We start from the raw sequence: 13,638 nt of genomic DNA, 5'->3' as shown, positions 1-13,638 counted from the left end.
CTTCCTTTAATTTAATTGCATCCCTGGGGAAAAAAATCTACATTTCTTAAAGCCACCCTAAACTATCTTGTGTTTGTATGTGAGATGAAGTTATGTTTTAGGCGCTGATAATTAGAAGCAGATTTTTTGTCTATATGAATGGCCAGAGGACATTACAAACTTGAATGAGAAACAAGGATATGTCTTAATTGTGCAAGACCATCCTGTGCATTGCATTGCCTGATGCCTCATCTCAGGTCCACTAAATGCCAGTAGTGTACCCCCATCACTGGGGCAGGGAGGTGCACCAAAAACACTCATGACAATATCCGAACTGCCTCACCTCCATAAGTCTAGATTATGAAAGTTACCTCCAGAAGAATCCAAACAGGAAATAGTTAAAAGAGGTTGCCTCTGAAAGTGAGGTCACTGGTTGGGCAAGAAAGGCTGGGAGACAGTTGTTTTTTATCATCAGCTTTTCTATTTAATTGCTACCATGGGTATGCATCACACACACACATGAGGGGAAAACCCCCTCCAAAATGGAATTGTATTTTGGAGGATGGACCACTTGTGGTACACTCAGAATTTGTTCCTCTGGATCAAATGGTCAACCAAAGATTTTATCTGGAAGTTTTGAAAGGACTGTATCAAAATTTGCAGAAGAAATGTCCAAGTTGTGGCAAACAGGTAACTGGTTCTTCCACCATGACAATTCACCTGCCTACACCTTGCTGAGTGTTCAGCAGTTTTTGACCAAAAACGACACTACCCCCGTGCCCAACCCTTCCTATTCATCTGATCTCACCCTGAGTGATATTTTGTTTCCCCAGATGAAAAAAGTCCTGAAAGGGAAACATTTTGCCAATGTGGAAGTGGTGGAACAAAAAAAGGCAGAAGCACTAAAACGCATCAACATCGAGGAGTTCAAAAACTGTTTTGAGCAATAGAAAAAGCAGCTCGGTAGGTGTAATGTATTAAATGGAGAGTACTTTGAAGGTGACTGAAGTTTAAACATGTAGGGATAAATACACAATTTTTATAAATTCTGGGTTTTTTGAGTCCCCCTCATACACACACGTGTGTGTGTGTGTGTGTGTGTGTGTGTGTGTGTGTGTGTGTGTATGTATATACATATAAAAAACAAAGCACTTGTGTCCATTGAGTTTTCAGTTCTATTCTTCTGGGCTCCTGAGACCTTATTTCCAGACCTACCCCATCTGTAAAATGAGTATAGCCATAATCCTTAACTTATCTCATTTACTGTAGGGATTAAAGAAGATAATATTAGTAAAGTACTTACCATTTGAGGCTCAATAAATGATAGCTGTTGATGCAGATCTTATTGTTGGTGACATTATCGTGGTCATCCCTTCTTTTTACCTAGAGAAGCCTGAGGGATCCCTAGGATAGCCAGAATACAGCTTTACGGTGAGGGCATTTCAAGCTTTTGCAATGCAGAAAGGGAAGGAAGTACCTGGCCCAAATTTTTGCCTCTTATTCTTTTAGGTAGGAAACACCCTCACTTGGCTCTGCATCTACTCAAGAGAGTAGAGAGAAATTATTGATTTCCACTCTATCATGTAGTGTTTCATTTGTTTGTCTACTTATTGGTGAGGAGTGGAGGTGAGGTGGCCTTGAGTAGAAGCGAGTAGACAGTATCCCAAAGTAGCAAGAAGCAATGGGAATAAACAAAAATAACTTTCCTCTGTTGTTGGATTGTTCATCATTTAATTAGAAAAAAATCATTTGAGTTTAAATGCATACCTTTTATGACTGCACATGCCCCCAAAGACTAAAGATCACTCATACCTTGAGTGTGAATTTAGATGGCTTTCTAAATGCCTATGCACGGTCAGCCTTCCCGAGATTAGGCAAGTTTAATGGAAGATGGAGTGATGGGAACTCTCCTTCTTCCATGCTTCTGTAAAGCACAGAGCTCTAGGAGACGGGAACAACTGGCACCCAGCCTAGGAGCAGCCCAACAAGTATGGCAACCCAGAAGACCTAGGAGGAAGAGCTGACAGACCTCGGAGAGGAATTTGAGATAATGAAAGCACCCTCAACATAATCAACTTTGCCTCCTCCTACATTTTGCTATGTTCAACTTTGGAATGGAGGAGGAGAAAAACGTAATTTCTGCTTGCAAGATGTTTGGGGACTAATTGTCCTCTTAGAGTGGGAGAAAACATGACTCTTCTGTGGCCTCTTCCAGTCACCAGTAGGTGACAAATGGAGGTTTCCCATCCCTCTGTGTCTTTAGTTTTCTCCTGAGGACCTTCTTGACCATCACGTGAGGACCCTAGATTCCCTCTCATGGTTTCCTGGTTATCATAAGGTCCTGGAGATATTAGATCTTATCACAGGTCACACACTGAGTACATGGTAAGTCTACATTTAGATTTAAGCTCAGTTCTATGTGGATTTAATCCCTGTCCACTCTACCATGTTACTGTTTACAGAAGATGCTTCCAGATGGTAGGATTGCTGGTCTGGGCTACAAGGAATAAGTGCAGAGCCTCAGCTGGGGGTCCATTCTGGGGACCCCTTTCAGAATCAGTGCCCAGTTTGGCTGTATATCCTGCAGTATCTTATAGAATCACAAGCTAGAAGTGAGGAGGATGCAGGCAAAATAGAAAACACCAGCATCCCAGGGGGCCCTGGATCTCATAGTTGGCTAAGGCAGTTCCTACCTTTGAAACACATGTCATTTAAAGTTGTCTCCTGTGAGTCAGAATAATTGGCAAGTGATTTTTCTTTGGTTTGTACTGAGCGTTTCAATCTAGAACTTGGGGCTGTGTCTACCTCTAATGCTTGTGTCGTTCACAGGACACTCTGTATTTGTGGACTGTGGCTGAGTTACCCACAAACATGAATCTAGAACAGAGTACATAGCACTGCATCAGGAACTCACAATGAATGCCAAAGAATATAGTTAATCTGACTGTGTGTCCTTGTGTATGCAGATGAAATTGAAAATTGAACCATGCACAGAGCTCAAAAAGTATGTAGCTCATCATTTCTATTAGTGGACAATGATTTCTCTTCTCTTATACTTCCCAATTGCTTAGTAACAATGAATTTGGTGGCCTCTTGGAAACAATTATGTTGCTTTGGGCTGGAATTTTGATATCTCCTTTCTAAGTAATCCTTGAAAATGTGTCATAACATCTCTGAGGTAAAGGAAACTTGGTAACTCATCCAGTCCAATCCTCTGCATTCAGTAATCTCTTGTGTCTCATCCACGTCTGTTAGTCATTCAGATATATTTGAATACTTTTCATGACAGGGAGCTCACCACTATTATTTCTCAATAACTGTGTTAAAGCATTTTCCATCCCAAGCTACTATATATCCCAACTTCCATTGCCTATCCGCAGGGGAGGCTCCTTTTATTCTGAACTAGGTAGAACTTCTTTATTATAAAAACCAAAGTGTTTACGATTATTAAAAACTTTTGTGAAACATTCAGGCGATGGAAAAAAAACTTTTGTGAAAAATTAAAAAAATCTCTTATTGTGCTGGTTGTCCTATGGTAAACATTGTCTAATTTCCCAAAGTTCCCCTTCAAATGGGAACCTCTAAATCAGATGTAAATCTCCAGTTGGTTAGGGTAAAACACTTTCTTCCCTTGAGTTGGAAATACTTTGGTAATGTGTATTTTTTGTTTTCATTAAGGTAAAATTCATACAACATGAAGTTAGCCATTTTGAAGTATGGAATTCAGTGACACTCAGTATATTCCCAGTGTGGTGAAAACATTGACTTCAGCCCAGAGAGAATCCCATATCCATTAAGTAGTCTCGCCCCATCCCTTCCTATTTCAGGCCCTGGCAACCACTAATCTGCTTTCTGTCTCTATGGATTTGCCTTTTCTGGATTTTCATATAAATTGAATCATGTAATATGTGGTTTTTGTGTCTTGGTTTCTTTCACTTAGCATAATGTTGTAGCACATAACAGTACTTTATTCCATTTTTATTGCTGAAATGATATACCACTGTATGGATGGACCATATTTTGTTTATTCATTCATCCTTCAGACACTTGGGTTGCTTCCCCCTTTGGCTATTGTGAGCAATGCTGCTGTGAGCATTGGTGCACAATTATCTGTTTGAGTCCCTGCTTTCAATTCTTTTGTGTGTGTGTATTTATTTATTTTAATATATATTTTATTTTAAAGATGTGGGGTACAATTCAGGATTAGATATACAAGTAGACATCATACAGATAAAGTTTGGGCCTTCCTTTGGTCCCCATTTTGCCTGGTTTGCAGATATTTACTAATCAATGTAATCCCCAAAACAATATATCAATGTAATTTTGTGCATTTAGAGGAGAAATATTTCTTGGTTAAGTAGAAAATTGTGTGAATGGCTTCTGGAAGACCCCCATTCTAAGCAGCTTTAAAGTAAAGCATTTCATCTAGAACTCTGGAACTTCTTTCTTCAGTTTTCTGTAATCTACATTCACTGAGTAGATTCGCATTGCTCATTGGGATCCATTTTGTTCCAGGGCTCTGGCTTATTCTTTCTGTCCCAACTAACATCTAGACTGAACATTGCCAGATGCAAGAGATACAGTGTTGCTCCAGTACCTCCAGCTCCAATACATACAAAGAGGGGGATCAAGCCCCAGTGCTTCTTGGTCTGACTGAAGATCTGGTGGAACATGTTTGTGGCAGAGGCCTACGTTGCAAAGGGAACAAAAAACAAACCTGCCTTCTGGGCTCTGGATTAACTTGTCTCCATGTTTATCTTTCTGAGAAACTACTATATTTCCACAGTGACTGTACCATTTTACACCACCAATGGCGTATGAGGGTTCCAATTTCTCAACATCTTTGCCAACACCTGTTATTTTCCATCTTTTAAAATATAGACATTGTAGTAGCTATGAAATGGTATTCTAAGTAATAGGTTTTTTTTTTTAAAGATTTCCTTGCCATGGCCTCCGAGGCCTTGCCTAGGCTGACCCTAATCTCCCGCTGCATGCCCCCATCCTTTCTACTCCAGCTTCACTCACCCTTCTTCCAGGCTGTCTCTTTCAATGCATGGCCTCTGCACATACTGTTCCCACTGCCTCTTTGTCTGGCTGGATCCTAGGCGTTGTTTAGCTCTCAACCTGAGCATCACCTCTCCAAAGAAGCCTTGTCTGACCTCCCCACTGGATCAGATGACCCAATTGAATCTCATTGCACCAAACACTTCCCCTTTCTAGAACCTTCTCCTAGCTGCAAATTTACTTCAGATTGTGTGAATACATAACATTTGTTGTTCTCCATTGAGACATGGCTATAGTGGAAGTGAAATTAAAATGTGCAGATTAATGAATGAAAAACATTTTTGGCAACCCCTTCTGATCCCCTCGCACTGTGGGAGCTTTTCTGTCCTCTCAATAAATCCTGCTTTAAAAAAAAGGAAAACATTTTGAGGAACCTGTGAGACTTTGAATTTATAGCTAACTAAAATCTGAAAGTCTTTTGAACATAAAGTTCTCTAAATTCATGTGCCATCACCTCCTTCCCAGGATTCTGCTCCTGCAATAATAGCTTTTTGTCTCTCCTGCATCTCATTTTTAACAGGTTATTTCCACTGGTTCATACACATAGTCTAGACACTGCATCATTTTCCTGATCTCCTTAGCAAAACCTCTCAGAAGAGTCATCCATACTTGCCTGTAATTTCTCACTTCCCCCTCTGTGGAGCCCACTCTGATAAACCTGTGTCCCCATTTTTCCACTGAAACTGCTCTTGTCAAGGACACAAATGATCGATCACCATCTGGCAAAATGATACTATTACACCTCCATTTTTCTAGAAACACATTCTTATCTTGACTACCATGAACTCACACATTCCTAGTTTTCCTTCTGCCTCATTGGATGCAACTTTTCAGTCTTATTTGCTACTACCTAAAGTGATCTCATCATCATGTTTATTTATTAATTGTCAGTTTCATCCAGTAGATTGGATGCTCCATGTGGGCAAGAATTTTGTTTGTCTTGATTGTCATGGTAACCTCTGTGTGCAGAATGTATCAGATGCTCAACTCTTTGTTAAATGAATGAATATCTTCTCCGTTTGAATTTATGTAATTATGGACATAAAGATCTTTAAAATTCTTGTTTGTGTAAAAGTATCGTGGTACTTTCTAAATATCATTCTGTGTCTTGATTCTTCTACCTAGCATGTTAGCTACCCCTCCTACTCTTGACAAGTGCTTTCAAATTTTCACCCACCTTATAGATAAAAATATTGATCCTAACAATCTTCCTTCAGGGTGACCTCGATTCATTGATCAGCATTCTTTGAGCAGTATTGTTTTCAGCAATTTAGATAATCCTCGATTGTGCTGATACCTAACACACATTTCTGTATGTTGTCCACGAGGAAATAACAACTTCTGTTGTGGAAAAAGTCCACCATCTGTTTAGTGTGCAAAAAGTCTTAGGTTTATTCAGCTGTTCAGCTGGGACAGGCACCTGTCAGTAGGGTGATTTCCTAAATGCACCATACGCAAGGCCCATTGAAACCCCAGAAAGAGGAGCAGATGTAACAATTCTGCAACCCACTGCATGTTTTGATGCACAGAAACTGCCTGATGGAGAAGGAACCATCTCATGTACCATATTGCAGTCAAGGTCAAGGAACATCTGCAGTACAACAGTTTCTGCTGCTCCAATGAGGCTGTACACTCACTATGGTCTCAGACTCTGTTGTCCTGTGAATGACCATCCCATTGCTTTAGCACTCCCTGAAGCCCAGGCTGGATGTGGAGCATGTCCTTATTCTCCCACCTAGAAACTTTATCCAGGAAAACGACAAAGTTGTGGGTGGGGAAAAAACTGTTGTGGCTTAATATATTCTGCTTCCCAATAATCATCTCTTTCTTTTAAAATATGCTCAGTGCTGGGCGTAGTACCTCACACCTGTAATCCTAGGACTTTGGGAGGCCAAAGTGGGAGGATTGCTTGAGGCCAGGAGTTTGAGACCAGCCTGAGCAACATAGTGAGACTTTGTCTCTACAAAAAATAAAAATGAAAAGATTAGCCGGGTACTGGTAGGATGTGCCTATAGTTCCAGCTACTCGGCAGGCTGTGGCAGGAGGGTTGCCTGAGTCCAGGAAGTCGAGACTGCAGTGAGCTGTGATTGTGCCACTGTACTCCAGCCTGGGAGACAGAGTGAGACTGATTTAAAAGAAATATCACGGACTATTTCCCTGTTGGATTAATGAGCTAGGGGTAGTTAGGAAAAGCATTATCAAAACTTTGCAGAAGAGAAAATTAAGATCCATAGTGGTATAGCACCTTAGTCATGGTTCTAAGACTCAAGTCACAAGGACTCCTTGTCAATTTCCCTTCCCACCTGTCAATATCAGCATTCACTTAGAAGTGTCACGTACTGACTAGGTGACCTGATGTTTTCTTTTGGACAAGTTACCTAATCCCTTTGAACCTGTTTCATCATCCTTGAGAGGCAGATAAGAATACCATTGACTCATGCTACCTTTATGGAAGTTTGAGGAGGTTCACAAGACAGTGTTTGAAAACACAAGGTTTAATTAAGGTAAAGCCTTGCCTTCAGGCTTACTATTATTGTTGTTATTGCTGTGAACTATCAAATCAATGTCTCCCTTTATTCTAGATGGAGACTCTGGGAAGTCCAAGGTCAAGATGCCAGCAGATTTGCTGTCTGCTGACAATCCACTTCCTGGTTTATAGATACCACCTTCTTGCTGTGTCTTCACATGACAGAAGGGGCTGGGAGTCTCTCTTATTTTTTAAAATTTTTTATTTCAAATAAGTGAGCTATAATTCAGGGTTAGGTGTACAAATGTTCATTATGCAGATACCCTTATTGATGAGGTGCGCCCCCCCATCTCTGTTATAAGAGCACAAATCTCATTCAGGAGGGCTCTGCAATCATAACCGAATCACCCCCTAAAACCTTCTAATACCATCACCTTGAGGATTAGGATTTCAACGTAGAAATTATAGGGGTGGGATGCAAGCATTCAGCCCATAGCACAGTATTCATTCTTAGCTTGCCTGGAGATGCCTTCAGGACTGGCTGGACTCATCTCCCTGTTCCCCTCTGTGTCCTTAGTCACTCACACTGAGTGTTTATTGATTGAGTGAATAAATAAATATAAAGACAAACCTGGGATCAAACGTAGGCCATTATTAGCTGAGCCACAGTTTCTCCATCTGTAAACTGAAGATAATAGCCTTCTTGCAGGTTTGGTATGAGGATTTAAATAATAGCTATTTGGTGTTTTTCTGTTTTCTACATTCAATTTAAACTCACCCCCCTTTTCATAATGGTATGTACTTTACATTTTATTTTTTCTTTCCTTTTTTTTTTTTTTTTTTTGCTCCTTGTCAAAGGCAGAAGCAAACTTGGAGGTAGATAAGTCTGCTTTCTCTGTCATCTGATCTGCTCCAAGCTGTACTTCTATTCATTCTTTGCCCCTCCTTTGTCTAGTCATGAGTTTAAAAATATCCTTTGTGCTTCGTGGGTCACAAATACAAGCATAGCACACACAAGGATAAAATATTAGCCAATCAGTCAACCTACATAATGTTCTTTTTTGAATAAGGCAATCAAAAAACCTAATTCTATTTCTAAAAATTGTTATGTTTCTCTTGACTTCTGAAATGCAATTGAATTTGAGATAAAGAATCAAAATCCTTGAGGAGAATTACACTGAAGTAGTTTTCTATCTGCAAACAGGTCATATTTTGGGAGCAATTTCCCAATATGTAAAATGAATAATGATTGCTTTAGAATAATCACAATTGCATCCCCAAAAGGGAATTTTATCTCAGTTAATTTTTTCCTTTGTCCTGTCAAATGATGAATTCTGAAGCAAGGATAAAGCACTGCATTCTTTTTCAGCACTGAATAGCACACCCATTATCTTTCACAGTTTCTGTGTTTGCCTGCCATGAGTGCGTTGGAAAACAGTGGTTTTGTGATTTAAACTTATCACTCGAAATGCCATTTAGGAAGCCGATTTGCTAATCGACCTTTACGTGTATACATCTTTGTGCCACAGCAAAGGGCCGGGGGTGGGGGATATGTAGGAGTGTGGCGATGAAATAGGAAAGTAGGATTACTCCTCTCTCTACATTTGGCTCCTGCTTTGCTGAGGAGTCTGTGTGGGTGGTGAGAGCAGATTGGCCATCTTCGAAAACTGGGCTTCTCCTCTGGGGGAGAGAGGCCCCTTTGCAGCAGCTGTGCACAGGGCTTCTGTGCCTCCCCTGGGGTTGGCTATGTGCTTTGACTCTGCCTTCAGACCCAGAGCCGTTGGGGATGGTTCTCTTCACTTTCACTCTTCCTGATTGCGTCGTGTCTCACCTAGCTGCCTGCCGACCTACTTGAGCCTGGCTCCCTCCTTGGAGAAGTTAACTATCAAATTCTAGCAAGGAGGGCAAGTGGTGATGATGGGTGTTGCTTGGTCTGCTTCAGCAAACTATATTCCTCTGAGAAGCAAGCCCAGTAATTCAGCTAAGAGTCAGGCCTGAAACTCAGGCGGATGGGGGATTCAAGTCCTGCCCCTGGTTTCACATAGGCTGTGGGACTTTGAATGATTTCAACTTGAAATCCTCTAGAATGGAAGAAGAAACCTGCCTTTCTTAATAGGTTTGTTACAAAACGAGTTAATGCACTTAAAGGGGGTAGTGCAGAGCTTCACTCACAGAAAGTGCTTGACAAACAGTAACTGCAGTTACCGAGCAGACAGGGCAGCCCTGGAAAGACCAAGTGTGGGCAAATTCTACCTCATCTTCTTTCCTTAGCATCTTCAGAAGGTTTTAATTGTTGATTCAATTTAGTTCATGTGAGGGGATGTGTGTCTCAAGAACACCCTCTGAAAGACGGTGGTGCACAGTGAGACTCAACACTCATTAAGGCCAAGAGATTTAATGAGTCAAACGCGGTGGGCTACAGGACCTGAGGGTCAGGCTGTAGCCCCGGGACAAGGGTGCGGCGGCCTTTATAGGGGCTTAGGGTGACCTGTCAGTCATTTATAGGTCGACTGGCAGAGCTTCATTTAGGTTGGTGGATTTTTCGCGGGTGCAGGTAAGGGTGCGGAGGAAGAACCCGGAAGGCACCATTTCAGTTGCCATTTTAGTTTGCCGGGTCGCCATTTGGTGGGGGCCGGGTTTAGGCCCCTTTCCAGGAAAGGGAGGGGACGTGGCTTTACTTGTGGCTGGCGGTGGCCCTTCACCCTCCAACTGGAGAGTGACCTCCACTTAAGCAAATACTGACCTCTCTCCCCTTTTGGTAGCCTCCAATGATATTTTTCTTCATTGTCTCATTTTATTAAGGTTTTATCACAAGGAGAGGCATCTTATTTCTGGAATGGGGTTCTAAACCCAGCATCAATTTAAGTTTGCATCAGAGAGCTTTTTCTCCCTATGAACTCAACCCACCTGGCAGTTCAGTGCTCCTCACTGTAGGTGATGTGGTAGGCACATCTCTCTGTGTATAAAGGGGACTCCAGGGTGGGGGAGGTGTCTCACCTAGCTGCCTGCCGTGGAACAAGCTCATGGCAAAGCCCAGTTGCTTTGACAGAAGCCACCGGCTGCTCAAACTCCGTTCTCCCACCCACGCTGTGTCCTTGGCTCGGACCCACAGCAGTTGTCTCTCTTGCTGTTCCCACATCTTACTCATAATCACTGACTGTTCTCAATCTGTTTTTTTTTTCCTGATTTCCTTTTTCTTATTCCTCCACCTCCTCTTTTTTTTTTTTTTTTTGGCTTCCATTTCCTCCTTAGATTCCCACCTGCCCTATTTTCCATTTTTCTTTTCTTATCCTGTTCTCTGTGTTAACCAGGCTGGGCCAAACTCTGCAGAGATTTCTGGATGTCCCTCTCCAGCTCCTTCCTTGAACAGAGCCAGAGGGCAGTGTGGCCTTGGGTCCACCCTTCCCAGCCTTTTCTGCTTTTTGGTAGGATGAAGTACCCTATGTCACTTCATAGGGTATTTGTTGGTCCCAAGGAGCAGAGTCTGTACTGTCTATAAATGTCTCCTTAGTGTACATGCTGGTGGCCCCAGGGACCTATTGGATAGTTATTTGGGTGAATGAACTCAGAAGCACAGTGAGTGACCCCTCTGTGTGATGGATTAGTCAGCCCACACCTCTCTGTACCACTGGCCTGCTCAACAGCACGGCATTCTCATGCTCAGAGATGCTCAGGTAAAGTTTCGTGTCTTTGAATGTGACTGACAGCCACTTGAAGATGCTTGTGAAATGGCAGTCTCTTGGCCTCTTGAATCAAAAGTTATCTGCCAGGAAAAATGGATTTCCACAAGTTTCGCAAGTCTGTGCTACTCAGAGTGTGGACTGGAACCAGCAGCATAAGCATCCCCTGAGAGCTTGTTAGAAATGCAATTCCCTGCCTCATTTGGACTTCATGAATCAGCAACTCTGGAGGTGGAGCTTGCGGGCTCTGGGTGAAACTGATGCATGCTAATGTTGGCCTGGGTTAAGGCAGTGTGCTAATTTTGTTGTCGTTGTTGTGGGAAATTACCACAAGCTTAATGGCTAAAATGACAGAAATTTACTCTCTAATAGTTTTGGAGGTTTGAAGTCTGAAATAAGTTTCACTGAGATAAAGTCAAGGTGTCATCAGGGCTAGTTCCTTCTGTACCCGAAGAATTCTTTTCCTGACCTTTTTTCAATTTCCCATTGCCTCTTATATTCCTTGGCTTGTGACCCCCTTCTCCTATCTTCAAAGCCCATCACTTCATCTCTTCTTCTGCAATCACATTGCCTTGTCCTCTATCTCCTCCTGCTTTCTTCTTGTGAGAACCCTTGCGATCACGTTGGGCCTACCCTGGTCATCCAGGATAACCTTCCCATCTTAAGATCCTTAATCAAATCACACCTGAGAAGTCTCCCTTGCCATGTAAGGGAACATATTCTCAGGCTCTGGGATTAGAATGTGAATATATTGGGGGGGGGGAGCATTATTCAGTCTTCCACAGGCAGTATTTGAAAATATCCTTGTTAATACATAATTGTGTCAGTTGAAAGCCAAGAGACCAGTGTTTACTGAAGGTCTTGCCTGTACTTATTCTACTAACCCATGCTATTCCAAAGGATAGTGAGAGGAATCCCCAAGGGTCCCTCTGAATGAGTGCTTCAGTGTTCTAGGCACTTAACAGGGATTGTCTTAGTGATCCCTCAGAACAATCCCTGAACAGCAAGGGTTGTTAGATCATCCCTATTATGCAGTCAGATAACTTGGGTACTGGGTAGATGAGTGACTTGCCCACACACCTAATACTCGACAGAGAGCAGTGCAAGGTAGCCATTCAGACTCTAAAGTCACACAGGGATGGCTTGGCTGCAGTCCCTCTATGGGTGGTTTCTATCCTGATCAGAGCAGAGCTTCTCAAAATCTAGTGTGCATCAGAATTGGCTGAAGGACTTGTTAAAACAATGTAGGCTTACAATTCAGCAGGTCTGAGGTGGGGCCCACCTATTTGCATTCTAACATACTCAGGGTGATTGGGTGATGCTGGCAGTCTGTGAGTCATGCTTTGACTAGCACCACTGTGGACCTCCCTGCCAGGTTCAGGCTGATTCTATTCTATGAACCTCCTTACTTCTGGAAAACAAAGGCTCCTCTAGTCTGATCAAACTTAGGCAAGCATCAGAGCACTGGGAAAATTTGTGTGCTTCCTGGGCCCCACTTCCAGAATTTCTGATTCAGTGAGAAGAATATGCTTCTCTGTGGGAAGAATGTGCTTCCAAGTCCATTCTGATTGTTGGCAGAATTCATTTCCTTATGGTTGTAGGACTGAGGCTTTCATTGCTCACTGGCTGTTGGCTAAAAGCCTTTCTCTCAGCTCCCTAAGGTGGTTCACATTCATTCTCATAGGGCCCCCTTCAGTCGTAGGTCATAGGTGAGGCCTATGGATATGCTTTTTTTTTTTTCAAGTTGGAGTCTCACTCTGTCGCCCAGGCTGAAGTGCAGTGGCATGCTCACGGCCACCGCAGCCCAGCCTGCTGAGATTAGGAAATCCTTTTGCCTCAGCCTTCCAATAGCTGGAACTATAGGCGCGTGCTAACACACCTGGCTTATTTTTTGACTTATTGTAAAGACAAGGTCTCACCAATTGTCTAGGCTGGTCTCGAACCCCTGAGCTCAGGCAATCCTCTTGCCTCGGCCTCCCAAGGTGCTGGGATTTCAGGCTGAGCCACTGTGCCTGGCCGATATGCTTTTAATGTAAGCTCCCTCGATGCTGTAGTTACTGGTGACAGAACCATAATACTCTGATATAAAACACATGCCTTGGAGTTAACCCAAGGGCAAGGGAGCTGGGGTATTTATCAATCAGGTCACTTAGTCTTCAGTTGAGGGCTATTCCCGGGGGATGATTATTCCTCACCAATTCAGGCAGAGTCACCTTTCCTGGCTTTGGATAAAGATCTCAGGCAAAAAGATGTGGACACTGGCAGTTAGAAGTAGGCTAGCAGGCAATGAGGAGATAAGACCCCCTAGGGACATAGGTGGCACAGCAACAGTATCTGCTACAGTGAGTCACGCCACCTCACTGAGGCTTTCTTTTGTCACTTACCAAATATGGTGATGAGAAAATGCAGAGTTGTGTGTATAAGTAAAATAAGCAGAATTCTAAAAAT

At 42.6% G+C, this 13,638-nt stretch overlaps 1 pseudogene across 1 annotated transcript; it reads right to left on the bottom strand.

The window, feature by feature from the left end:
• Nucleotides 1–4,404: 4,404 nt before the first annotated feature.
• LOC110595114 lies at nt 4,405–4,675 on the bottom strand (annotated as a pseudogene). The gene has a single exon (XR_002481611.1). The product of XR_002481611.1 is annotated as a cytochrome c oxidase subunit NDUFA4 pseudogene (transcript).
• Nucleotides 4,676–13,638: the final 8,963 nt, after the last annotated feature.

This window comes from Carlito syrichta, unplaced genomic scaffold (assembly GCF_000164805.1).
Source record: "Carlito syrichta isolate Samal-C Ts95f unplaced genomic scaffold, Tarsius_syrichta-2.0.1 Scaffold71963, whole genome shotgun sequence".
NCBI classification, from domain to species: Eukaryota; Metazoa; Chordata; class Mammalia; order Primates; family Tarsiidae; genus Carlito; species Carlito syrichta.
This window is presented reverse-complemented; position numbering and strand designations above follow the sequence as displayed.